The following is a 13880-nucleotide window of genomic DNA, read 5'->3' as shown; positions in this document are numbered from 1 at the left end:
AAAGACAGATTTATTCCAATAAACAACAATTGCAGGTCATAAAGATAATAATTAGTAAATTCAACCACATTAAAGTTGAGAATTTCCATTTATTACATACAATACTAGAATAATATTTTTAAAAATTGGGGAAAAAGAGAGTGTTGGTAAGAATGTGGAGCAACTGGAACGCTTGTCCACTGTGCATGGGGGTGTTTTATTCACACAACCATTTTGGAAAAGCATTCAATGCTGAGGTTAGAGAAAAAATGTTCAGATTACACTTGATAAAATAGAGCTGAAAGTTTGAGAAATAAGATTTATTTTATTATTTTTAGTAAATTAGTATATTTTGGGAAATAGCTTTGATTATGTAAATACATGAAAATACAAATTGATCATTTGGATTGTGTTTTATGCTAGGATTATAGCAAAGTATCTCACTTTGACACTTTGGATATTATTTTAGCTTTTAGGATACAAAGCTTTAGATAAAAGAGGAAAGAATTAGAGAATAGAGCTAGATATCAACCATTCTCAGTAAAGAGTAGTCTTTTATAATGTAGAAAAGAGATCCTTGATTGACAGCAAAAAGAAATTAATATTTAAAAAAAACATTTTAGGCTCAGAATTTCCCAGCATCAGGAGCCAGAGCTGGAAGAAAGACATGTGTAAAAGCTAAATTTCATAGCTAAACTTCTGGTGTAAAACCTGAATTTCATGCAAAAAAAGGAAGCATTAGAGAGTAAAAAGATTGAAGTTATGATTTTTTAAAAATAAGAATGTCTGCTTTCCTGAGGTTATCTTCAACAAAACAGTGTCCGGAAAACTGGATATCCATATACAAAAGAAGATATTCAACCCCTTATTTTATACTTTATGGGAAAATCAGCTCAAATGGATTAAAGATTTAAATGTAGGGCCTGAAACTGTAAACCTCCTAGATGAAAACATAGGCGAAAGCCTTCATGACATCAAGCTAGGTAATGGTTTCTTGGACATGACACCAAAACCACAGGCAACCAAAACAAAGATGAATGGGACTACATGAAACTAAAGAGCTTCTGCACAGCAAAGAAGACCATCAACCATGAACGAGCAACCTATGGAATGGGAGAACATATTTGCCAGCTATGTAGCTGATAAAGCATTCATCTCCAAAACATAAAACTTCTACGGCTCAACAGCAAAATAAATAAATATATGATCTTAACCCAGTTAAAAATAGACAAAGAAACTGGAATAGATATTTCTCCAGAGTAGACATAGAAATGGCCATCAGAAATATGCACTGTTGGTATTTTGCATGGTGCTTATTTGAGGTATCTAAAATAGTCAAACTCACAGAGACAGAGTGGAATGGCGGTTGTCAGGGTCTGGAGGAGGGAGAAATGGGGAGTGACTGTCCAATGGGTATAAAGTTCAGTCCTACAAGGGGAATAAAAGAGCCGCTGTTCCACATTGTGCCTAGAGTTAACACGACAGTGTTGTGCACTTAAAAATTTAATTGAGTAGATCTCATGTTAAGTATTCTTCCACCAAAAAAATAAAAAGAAAGTATCAATATACCTAGTGACTAGTAAATTATAAAATAGTTTTTATTCAAAAAAAATTCTGACATTTTGAGGAAGAACTTGTTTTAAGTACTTGAAATGAAAAATTACTTGCTCTAATAACCAAAAGTCAATTAAAAAGTAATTATTGATGAGAGCTAAAAACATATACTATTTGCTAGACATATTGTTAGCTATTCACTTAGAAAACAATGCAAAGAAGAAAAAAATGTTTTTTAGTATCAGAAGAAAACACATACACTGACTTGTTAACTGCTTTTCAGTGAAATAAACCAGTATTTTATTTGACTTTAAGGAAAGCTAAACTTGTAATAATACCAAGAATAAAATTTCTTCAAACATGTACTATTTTTACAAGGTAATTTGTACAATTTGATTCTACAGAATTGACTTGATTCTTTAGACTTGATTCCTCTTTTCATTTTTATTTTAATTTTCAATTATACTTGACATATTAATTTCAGATGTACAACATAGCAATTAGACATTATACTAATTACACAGTGATCAACACAATGTCTAGTAGCCATCTAACACCATAAATAGTTATTGCAATATGGGATGAACAAAAGTAGGTTTACAGTTGTAAATATATGAAACATTTACTCTGGTATTATTATTTAGTAATTATTATATTATTTATTTGTGTTACAACTGTGAACCTATTTTTGCCCACTCCTGTAACATTCTGCTCACTCCTTTTGCTGTACTTTACACCCCTGACTTTTTATAACTGGCAATTTGTATTTCTTAATTCCTTCTCCTTTTTCATTCATCTCTTCAGCACATCCCTCCCATCTGGCAACTAACAATTTGTTCTCTGTATCTATGAGTTTGGTTCTGTTTTGTTTGTTCATTTATTCAGCTTTTTAGTTTCCACTTGTAAGTGAAATCGTATGGTATTTATGTTCTTTTGTCTGACTTATTTCACTTAGCATAATACCCTATAGGTCCATCCATGTTATTGTACTGTTTTTTCTATATTCACTATTCTTGATAGACACTTACATTGCTTCCATATTTTAGCTATTGTAAATAATGCTGCAATGAACATAGGGGTGCATATGTCTTTACAAATTATTATTTTGAATTTCTTCAAATAAACACCTATACATAGAATTGCTAGGTCACATGGTAGTTCTATTTTTAATTTTTTGAGGAACCTCCATACTGTTTCCTGCAGTGATTACACCAGTTTACAATCTCACCAGTCATGCACAAGAATTCCCTTTTCTCCACAACCTTGCCAACACTTCCTTGTTAATTTATAGATGATAGTCATTCCAACAGGTGTGACGTGATCTCATTGTGGTTTTTATTTACATTTCCCTGATGATTAGATGTTAAGCATCTTTTCATATGTCCAAAGGCCATCTGTATGTCTCCTTTGCAAAAATGTGTATTCAGGTCTTTTGACCATTTTTTTATTCAGATTGTGGGTTTTTGTGTGTGTGTGTTGAAGTGTATGAATTTCTTATGTATTTTGTATAATAGCCCCTTATCTTATCTGATGTATCACTGGCAAATTTTCTTCTTTCATTTAGTAGGTTGTCTTTTCATTTTGTTGATGGTTTCCTTTTCTGTGCAAAAACTTATTTGATGAAGTCTCATTTTATTTTGTTTTTATTTCACTTGCTTGAGGAAACATAATCAAAAAAAATATTACTGAGAGCCATTTCAAAGAGTTTATAGCCTATGTTTTCTTCTAAGAGTTTTTTTGGTTTGGGCCTTGTATTTAAGTCTTTAATCCATTTTGAGTTTGTTTATTCTTGCATATGGAGTTAAGAAAGCAATATAGTTTAATTCTTTTGTTTTTATCTATCCAGTTTTCTTAGCACCACTTATTGAAGAGACTGTCTTTACTCCACTGTATATTCTTGCCTCCTTTGTTATAGATTAATGGACTCTATAGGCATGAGTTTATTTCTGGGCTCTCAATTCTGTTCCATTGATCTATGTGCCTGTTCGTATGCCATTACCATGCTGTTGTTGAATACTGTGGCCTTGTAGTATAGTTTGATATTAGGAAGTGTAAAACCTCCAACTTTGTTGTTCTTTCTTAAGATTGCTTTGGCTATTTGGGGTCTTTTGTGGTTCCATATAATTTTAGGACTCTTTGTTCTAGTTCTGTGAAAAAGCCATTGGTATTTTGATAGGGATGGCTTTGAATGTATGGATTGCTCTAAGTAGCATGGATATTTTAATGATGTTAATTCTTCCTATCAATGAGCTCCGTATGTCATTCCATTTACTTGTATCTTCTCCAGTTTCTTTCTACAATGTCTTATAGTTTTCCAAGTAGAGGTCTTTTACCTCCTTGGTTAAATTTATTCTTAGGCATTTTATTCTTTTTGATGCAATTGCAAGTAAGGATGCTTTCTTAATTTCTCTTTCTGATAGTTTGTTAATGATGTATAAAAATACAACTAATTTCAGAATTTTAACTTTGTATCCTGCTTTATGGAATTCATGCCATCTGCAAATAATGACAGATTTATTCATTCATTCATTCATTCATTCATTCTTCATTCCTTTCCCATTCAGATGCCTTTTCTTTTTCTTATCTGATTGCTGTGGCTAGGACTTCCAATGCTATGTTAAATAAATATGGTAAAAGTGGACATATTCATCATGTTCCTGATCTTAAAGAAAAAAGCTTTGAGCTCTTCATCCTTGAATATGATGCTAGCTGTGGATTTTTCATATATGGCCTTTCTTATGTTGGGGTATGTTTATTCTATCCCCAATTTGTTGAGAGATTTTATCACACATGGGTACTGGATTGCATCAAATGCTTTTTCTGCATCTATTGATTTTTCTGTATCATATGATTTTTATCCTTCATCTTTTTCTATGTAGTATATCATATTAATTTGTTTACAGATGTGGAAATAACTTTGCATCCTGGGAATAAATCTCACTTGATGATGGTATGTGATATTTTAATGTATTGCTCATTTGGTTTGCTAATATTTTCTTGAGGATTGTTGCATCAATGTGCATTAACAATACTGGCTTATAGTTTTCTTTTTTGTAATGTTTTTCTGATTCTGTATCAAGGAAATGCTGGCTTTGTAAAGTTAGCATGAGAGCCTTCCTTCCTCTTCAATTTTTTTTGAATGGTTTGAGAAGGATAGGTATTACCTACTCTTTGAGTATCTGCTAAAATTCACCTGTAAAGCTCTCTGGCCCAGGGCTTTTGTTAGTTGAGAGTTTTTCATTACTGACTTGATATTGTTAGTAGTTATTGGTCTGTTTAGATTTTCTGTTTCTTTCTGACTCAGTCTTGGAGCATTGTGTGTTTCTAGGGATTTATCCATTTCTTCCAGTTGTCCAATTTGTTGGCATGAAACTGTTCATAGCATTTTCTTATACTCTGTTGTATTTATGTGGAGTCAATTGTGACTTCTTTCTTTTCTAATTTTATTTGTGTTCCCCTTTTCTTGCATCTGCTTAAAGGTTTATCAGTCTTGTTTTATCTTTAAAAAAGCTCTGGGTTCTATTAATCTTTTCTTTTTTCTTTTTAGTTTCTATTCTATTATTTCTGCTCTTTTCTTTATTTCTTTCTTTCTACTCACTTTGGGCTTTGTTCTTTTTTTTGATAATTCTTTTAGGTGTAAGGATAAATATTGTTTATTTGAGATTTTCTTTTCTTTTTGAAGCTGGCCTAACTTGCTGTAAATTTCCCTGCTTTGGCTGTATCCCATCAGTTTTGGTGTATGTGGGTTGTTTTTCTTTTTTATTTGTCTCAAAGTATCTTTTGATTTCTTCTTTGATATTAACCCATTCATTGCTTAGTCGCATGTTATTTAGCCTCCACATTTGTATGTTTCAGTATTCTTGTAATTGATTTCTAGTTTCAAACCATTGTGATCAGAGAAGATGCTTGATATTATTTCAATCTTCTTAAATTTATTGAGAATTTTGTGGCCTAATATGCGGTTTATCCTGAAAAATATATCATGTGCACTTGAGAAGAATGTATATTTTTCTGCTTTAGTTGAACATGTCCTAAAAATATCAATTAAGTCACTCTGGTCTAATGTGTCTTTTAAAGCCATGTTTCCTTGTTGACTTTTCTGAGCAGATGATATGTCCATTGATGTGAATGGGGTGTTAAAATTCCCTACAGTGACTGTATTACTGTAGATCTTCCCCTTATATCCATCCATATTTGCTGTATATATTAAGGTGCTACTACATCACCAAGTTAGGAAAGTTCTCAGTCATTATTTCTTCAGATAGGTTTCAGTCCCTTGCTCTCTCTGTTCTCTGTCTGGCTTCCCTGTGATGTGAATGCTATTATGCTTGAGGTTGTCCCAGAGGTTCCTCAAACTATACTCATTTTTAAAAATTCTTTTTTCTTTTTGCTTTTCTACTTGGGTGTTTTCTACTACCTTATCTTCTGGAACTCTGATTCAGTCCCCTGCTTCATCACGTTTGTTGTTTATACCCCGTAAAATATTTTTTGAGATATTTTATTCATTTCTGACATGTTCTTTTTTTAATGTTTTCTATATAGTTGAAGTTCTCACTGAGTTCATCTATCCTTCCCCTAAGTTCATTGAGCATCCTTATAACCAGTGTTTTCAACCTTGTATCTGGTAGATTGTTTGTCTCCATTTTGTTTAATCCTTTTTCTGGAGTTTTGTCCTGTTCTTTCATTTGGGACGTTTCTTCGTCTTCTCACTTGGCTGCCTCCCTGTGTGTTTCTATGTGTTAGGTAGATCTGTTGTTTCCCAGTCTTGGCAGAGTAGCTCCATGTGGCAGGCGCTCTGTGAGGCCCAGTGGTGTACTCTCCCTGTTCACCAGAGCTGGGTGCTCCGGGAGTGTCTCTTCTGTGGGTCGTGTGCCCTCCTGTTGAAGTTGAGCCTGGGTTGCTGTTGGCACATGAGCGGGTGCGATAAAACCCGCAGCGGGTGCGATGTGACAAGCGGGTGGGCACATGAGCGGGTGCGATACAGCCGCAGCGGGCAGGCTGGCTGGCGTAGCTTCTGGCCATGACTACAGTGGAGAGGCTGTTGTGCAGGGGCTTCCCCCTGGGGTGGCAATCACTTTACCAGGGACCTGGTGTGAGCTGAGTCTGCCCGTTGGGCGTGTCATTTGTGGAGCTGGTTGGGTGACGCTCTGGTATGGTCTGAAGCCGGCCGCTGGGTATGTTGGTTCCCAAGCCTTTGGGGAGGGGCAGGGTCAGCTGCCATTTTTGCCCAGCTTGGGGCCACCTGGTGGGAGCTTCAAAGTAATCTGTGGTTGGGTGCCACTTGGAGGCACTTGGGAGAAGCTATGTTGTGAACTGAGGTCAGCTTCCGATGGTGCCAGGCTTGGTGCCCTTTGGTGGGCACCATGATGTGAGCTGAGGCCGGTGCCTCTAGTGCTGGGTTTGTGGCCACTCGCTTGAAGCTACATTCTAAGCCAGCACTGGCTGTAGCTTACACCAGGCTTGGGGCCACCAGGTGGAAGTTGCAATGCAGGTTGAAACTGGCCACTTGTACCAGGCTTGGGGCTCCTTAGCAAGTGGTACAGGGCTCACTGAGGCCAGCTGTTGCTTGTTTGGGGTTTGTGGACCTTAGAAAGAATTTAGGAAAGTCCTCAGCATGAGCTGAGGCAGGTTGCTTGTATGGGAGAACTGCTGGAAGAGGCCGGGCTGGATAGCACGTTAGTTGGGGTGGGGTCTCAGGGATGACCAGGGCTGGGCGAACGGTGTTAGCCAAATTAACGGAGAGCCGAGACTTGGCCCCTGCCTGCGTCTGCCAGCAGGGTGGGAGAAAGGCAAGGAGCGATGGCGCCTGTCAGCCCTTGTCCCTGGGGAGACCCTGACCCCTGGCCCTCCAGCTAGTTGATAGCAGCCGTCCTGTGTTTCCCTGGTGCTTGTTGAGCTGCTGCCCCTGCATTGGAGCCGAGAGTGAGTGAGTTCGTGAACCAGCAAGTCCACGCTCAGTCCCGTCCAGAGGAATGCCTGGGGGCACCAGTCACCTCTGCCTCCCTCAGGTGCAACGCCATTTGTTTTCACAGCCAGCTGTTACGGGACTCATCCTCCCGGCCCTGCTGCCCCAGGCTCGGGAGTGGGGGTGGGGTTGGGACGCCCCACTCCTCAGGGGGCACCTCTGCAGCCAAGATAGTGCTCCCAATTCTTAATGGCCACACCGTGGGTGGTGGGTATGGGACCTGCCTGTTCTGTGTCTCTGCCCTTCCTACCAGTCTTCAGGTGGATCTCAAAAACGGTTGTTCTATAACTTAGTTGTAATTTTGATGTGATCATGAGAGGAGAGGAGCACAGCATCTACCTCCTCTGCCATCTTGACAGCAAGTTCCTTAGACTTGATTGGATTGCCATTCAGTTTTGCAAATGATCCCCTGAAAAAGCCAGGTGACAAAATCTGCCATAGAAAGAGTTATTTTAGGAACAGAGAAATAACGTGACCCCATTATCATGGTGGCATTCTGAGACTTCTGTTGGTGCTGGACTGTGCACACGCATGCCTTGGGGTAAGAGCCTGAAGACCTGGTCCATTCCCACGTAGTGCTGGCGCAGGAAGAGGCTGACCCTTCAGGATCATTTCAGTAATGCATGGTGGGAAGTGAAAGAATGTCGGGCATTGTGTGTGGTGGATAGTCTCCAAAGATAAGCCACCTGCTGTTCTTTCTCTCCCTGTGCCCATAGGCTGCTCCTCACATCAAGATACGGTGCCCAATCTGCCCGTATCCCCATCCCCCTTGAATCTGGGCTGTCTGCAGTGACCTGCTTGACCAAGAGAATGCAATGGAATTGGTGTTCTGGGAGCTTGAAGGCTAGTCACGAGAAGCTGGGAGATGGCGTGTTAGTCTTGTTCCAGGGAAAACCAATCCACATAAGGACTCCTGGTCTTAGATGTCCCAGCCAACTTCACTGATGTGCTTGACCTGAGAGTCACCAGTTCCAGCCACCCTCCGGTGGCAACTGGATTTGAGACCCTCAAGTGTGAACTGTCTAGCTGAGCGCACTCACCCCATATAACTATGGCAAATAGTAAATTACCGTGGTAAGCCCCTATGTTTGGTGGTGGTAGGTTATGCAGCAATATAAAACCAAACACCTCAACTTCAGATGAGAATTATTTAGCCTTTTTTCCTATCCAGTCAGCATTTTAAAAAATCTGCAGAAGTTATCTTCTTGGCACATTTCTGGTTTGTGTTCATCTAATTAGCACACTGTTAAATTACATGCCAGAGGCATCTTTCCTTTAGGCTCCATGTCGCGTGTAGGTGTGTGCTTTCTGTGGGCTGTCAGCTCAATGATGCTAAAAGCCCCTAACTTTCTTGTAGACTGCCGCACACGCGCACATTATTTCCTGGAGTGCTTTGATTATATCCCCTTTGCTGTCTGTCCCTGAACAGTTTAAAGTAAAAATTGATGTAGTGGAGGAAGCCAAAAAAAAAAAAAGCCTACAAATAAATATCAAAGCAGAATATGTATTTCTCTCTCCTTGTCATAGTTGCCATTAATAACACAATCTGGTGATTCTCTCTTAAGTCAATTTCCTCAAAATATACTACAGTTTCTTCTATGTAAGACTGAAATATTGGCTTCAATTTGCATTTTTCCTTATTACCAGCGAGGTTGAACATTTTCTTTGCACGTGTTTATTGCTTTTCAGGTGAATCGCTCAGGCATATTTTGTGCATTATTGATTTTTAGGATTTCTTCATACGGGCTGCTTGAATAAGCTATAAAGACACTCCTTGTCTGTGTCTTGTATTTTGAATATGTGTAGGATTTATTTTATTGCACAGATGTAGCAGAATTTCCTTTATTACTGTGCTTTAAGAAACTCTTCTTTACTCTGAGGATAATTATCTATACATTTCATAGAGATTTTAGATTAGCTTTCCTCATTGAAGTATTTTGAGTATTTGGGCTTGACTGTGGCGTGCGACATGAGCAAGGGATGCATATTTTTCCTATGAGTTTCCCTTTCCCACCAGCGTTTAATAAAAAGCTGTCATTTCCCAGTGGCCTGTAAACCAGCTCCCCACAAATGCCCGAGTGTGTGTCCGAGCTCGGCACCCTCTTATTTCCTCCCCCTGACCATCTCTCTAGGAGAACCATGCGCCTTTAAAAGATAACATTTTAAAACTGCATTTCCAGCATGATTGTTATTTGCTGTTGTGAAGGGAATCTTTCCAAAAATGGTTTCTTTTAATTAGATTTTGATTAATGAGTAATTTATCATTGCTCTTGACTTGAGTGTATCAAAAGAAATAGCAAATATAACCAAAATCATTGCTGCTGATACAGGACTGCCTGAATTTTTATTTTTTTCATTTTATTGAATTTATTGAAGTGGCATTGGCTAATAAAGTTATATATATAGGTTTCAGGTGTACAATTCTACAGTACATCATTGGTGTACTGTATTGTGTGCACCTGATTTTTAACCCTGGCACTACCATTTGGTAGTTGAGTGGCTTATAATTCTGCTGATTTTTGCTTTATACAATCTGAGGTTTGTAAAAGCAATAAAGCTTAGGATTATGCTGCTAAATGACTTTAAAGTCCCTTTTAACTATACTATTGGGTAATTCTCGGTGTGGCAGACATTGCAAACTTGAAATAGCAAGTATTTGAGTTAAATGAAAAGAAAATGTTATGACAAGCCTTGGTAGGTAAAAGTTTTGCTAAATGGCATGAGGGCATTATTATATTGTGATCCTCCAGCAGAAGGATTAGGAAAAATGGTATATTTAAATTGGAATCAGAAATGGTATATTTAAATCAGAATTGAAGTGTATTTTCCCCTGTATTATATCACTTAAGTTTCACTCTAGTTTTAGCATATTCGGTCGAGCATTTTCTCGTTCTGTGTACACTGGCATGCATTTTTGCCTGACACTCTTTGATTTAAAAAATGCTTTTCCAATTTAACCACTTTCTGAAATCCTGATGACGTTTTATGGGCATAAATCCCCCCTTGCCTAAGAAATCACCCCTTCATAACGGCTCTTTGCTTTCAGAGCGCATTTACTAAAACTCTGATGGGTGACTGAGGACATGGGACTCGTGATGACCTGTAACCGGAGTTGACTTCTGTCCCTCGATCAGAGAATTTAATTTTGCTTTGAGACCTTCCAGAGCTTTCCCCCTTTTGGTAATATTTAAAAAGATGGCCGTCCCATCAGCCTGTATCCCTATGACAGCAATGTGCAGAGCCACCTGGGATATGGGAAATATAACTATGCCCCTAAGACTTGGAGTTATTTATTACCATACCTGACCCTTTCTGACAGTTATAAATAATAATATCTAGAAGAAGGGGCTGCCTTCATGAAAACTAATATATATAGCATTAGCATAATAGTTAAGAGACAGACTAGAAGTAAATTGATTTTGAAGGCTCTAATAATGGTTATTCATCTCATTCTACAATGAAACTTTTGGTAAAACTGTGGTCCAAAATAAATTGGGAGGCAAAAGAGCATTGGGACCTTTCAGGACAAGTAGAGTTGGAAAAGGCAACTGCTTTTTATTATCAAGTGATAAAAGATAAAAATTCAGGTCTTAGTTCAATAAAGGACAACCGAGCTTATGCAGCAAGGACTGAATCGAAGGTATGGCTTTTTACCCATTGTTAAAATGTCTAAACGGATCAAAGAGACACCTTGTGAATGTTTTAGGTGGAGAGAGAGAGAGAGAGAGAGAGAGAGAGAGAGAGAGAGAGAGTGTGTGTGTGTGTGTGTGTTAGTACAATCAAATGTATCTTTTATCAAGTTTTTTATAAGGTTGTGCTTTTTAGATAGTTCTTATAGATCCCAAACTGATTTGGCCACATATACAGCATATTCCTTTTAAAACATTTCTCTGATTAAATAGATTCTAAAGAAACCTCAAACAATTTTCTACATGCATAATTTATGAGGTCTTCTTATTCCAAAACAAGTTGTCTTTCTTTGTGGTAAATATGTCCTATGTTAATTTTCCTTCAAACATGTGTGATTCCTTCTGGCAACAAACTGATTCACTCAGTAGTTACCCAGAACTTCTCACATAGAGGATACTGATTTTTCAGACATTTGCATCATCTTAACCACAAAATCCATATTTAAACAAGTATTTTGCTACATCTCAAGCCTAGGGGCTATTCATATTGGATATTGCAATTTCCTATAGTACCCTGGGTGAAAGTATTTTTGTTTTTGTTTTTAATTCATCCTGGATTGTTCATTGCTAGTATAGAGAAGTATAATTGATTTTAAAATATTATTCTAGCACCCTGCTACTTTCTTGTAGTTTATATGTTTAATACTGTTTTTAGTTATTCTTTCAATTTTTAAATATAAAAAATCATGCCATCTTTGAATAGAGGTACCTTCTTTCTTTCAATCTGTATAAATTTGTTTTCCTCATCTAATTGTCTTGACCAGATAGTTCCTCCAGGACAGTGTTAAATGTCTTTCTAGAGAAGTTTTAAGTCATATCAAAGTTGAGAGGAAGGTACAGAGACTTCCCATAAATCCCATACCCCAAAATACGCATAGTCTTCCTCATTACCAACCCCCTCCCCCAGAGTGGTATATTTGTTGCAATTGATAACACATCATAATCACCCAAAATCCATAGTTTTCATTGCGGTTTCACTCTTGGTCTTGGTGGTGTCCATGCTACGCATTTGGATAAATGTATAATGACATGCATCTAACATTATAACATCATACAGATAAAAATCCTCTGTGCTCTGCCTATTACCCCTCCCTCCCCAAATCCCTGGAAACCATTAATCTTCTCACTGTCTCTATAGCTTTGCCTTTTCTAGAATGTCATGTACTTGGGAACCATACAGTATGTAGCCTTTTCAGATTGGCTTCTTTCACTTAGTAATATGCATCTAAGTTCTTTTAATGTCTTTTTCACAGCTTTCTTTTTAGCATTATTTTAGCATTGAATAATATTCCATTGTCTGAATGTGCCATTTATTTATCCATTACCTACGGAAGAGCGTCTCAGTTGCTTCCAAGTTTTGGCAATTACAGATAAAGCTGCTATAAACAGCCATGTGCAGCTTTTGTGTGGAGATAAGTTCTCAGCTCCTTTGGGTAAATATCAAGGAGTGTGATTGCTGGATCACATTGTAAGAGTCTGCTTAGTTTGCTAAGAAGCAGCCACTCTGTCTCCTAAATTGTCTACACCACTTTGCATTCTCATCAGCAGCGAATAGAGTTCCTCGCTCCACATCCTCACCAGCATCAGTGTCACCAGTGTTCTGGGCTTAGGGAACTGGAAGAGGTGCCTCTGCATTTCCCTGATGACATACGATGTGGAACATCTTTTCATGCGCTATTTGCCATCTGTAGGTCGTCTTTGGTGTGATGGCTGTCAATATCATTGGCTTATTTTTAAATCAGATCGTTTTATTTTCTGATTGCTGAGTTTTAAGAGTTCTTTGCATATTTTGGATAACGGCCCTATATCAGGTGTGTCTTTTGCCAACATTTCCCTCCTGTCTGAGGCTCGTCTTCTCGCTCCCTCGGTGCTATCTTTCCTCTAGTGAGTTTGCCTGTTGTTAGCTTTGCAACTCTGGAGCTTGCATGTCCTTCTTTTTAATAACTCCTATGTCCTTATTGTTGTTTTCTGTTTAATGAGACATCATCCTAGCTTCCTTTAGTTCTTTATGATTTTGTTTTAACATATTTATAACATCTAAAAATTACCTGTAATGTCTAATGTCTATGCTCAGATTTTCTTTTTAATTTGATATTTTAGTCTGAAAGGTGTTGGATTTTGTCAAATGCCGCCTAGGCATTACCCCTGCATCAGCGGGAGCCACACTTTGCTCAGAGCTTGTGCTTAAGTTCTCTTGGTCCTCTCGATCTTAGCCTTTGGCATTTCAGGTGGACGGCTTAGAGGCAGCTACTCTAGTTCAAGTTCAGGTTGTTGCCCCACGTTCAGTCAGGCACGGCTAGTGTGACATCCCCTCGCCAGTCACTCCCGGCAGGGCACAGTCTCAGGCACGCACACAGCATTCCGAACTCCCAGGGATGCCCATGATTTTATTTTCAAGCCCAAGGGATGCCGCCAGCTTGGAGCCGCTCATTGCTCAGCCAGAGCTTGGTCTTAATCCCCTCACCACAGTGAGGCTTCTGACCTTTGTTGATGGATCCTGTGTGGCTGCGGGACTGTGTTTACATCTGAGTCACAGTGTGCACCATCTCCCCCCGCCTCGCACTTGAGCACAGCCTTTGGACCCCAGCGCTGGCAGTGAGCCCCAGATGTCTCTTATTGGCAAGTCTTCCCTCGATTCTCTGTTGGTCAGCCTCTAAGTGCTGAGTCATCTTGCTTTCTGCTGCCATTGTCAT

This window comes from Pteronotus mesoamericanus, unplaced genomic scaffold, assembly GCF_021234165.1.
Source record: "Pteronotus mesoamericanus isolate MK-2021 breed Mesoamerican mustached bat unplaced genomic scaffold, CSHL_Meso_final contig_52, whole genome shotgun sequence".
NCBI lineage: Eukaryota > Metazoa > Chordata > Mammalia > Chiroptera > Mormoopidae > Pteronotus > Pteronotus mesoamericanus.
This window is presented reverse-complemented; position numbering follows the sequence as displayed.